Raw genomic sequence first — 255 nt, forward strand, 5'->3', positions numbered from 1 at the left:
TGTCAGCCTTCTTCTCTTGATGAAACGAGTCGTTTCCACGACCATGGCTTCTCCCTCTCCAGCGACCACTGCGACCTCGCCCTCGGCTATGGCCTCCATTGTCGCTACGTTTTTTCTCTTTCCATTCCCCTTGAGTCAATAAGACATGCTCAACATTCTCTTTGTTGCCACCGATCCGTTCCTCATATGCTTTAAGACGGCCAATGACTTCCTCCATGGTCATCACCTTTAAATCGGCAAATTGCTCTATTGCCG

The sequence above is a fragment of the Cucurbita moschata genome, unplaced genomic scaffold (assembly GCF_002738365.1).
Source record: "Cucurbita moschata cultivar Rifu unplaced genomic scaffold, Cmos_1.0 Cmo_Scf00001, whole genome shotgun sequence".
In the NCBI taxonomy this organism is placed as follows: Eukaryota; Viridiplantae; Streptophyta; class Magnoliopsida; order Cucurbitales; family Cucurbitaceae; genus Cucurbita; species Cucurbita moschata.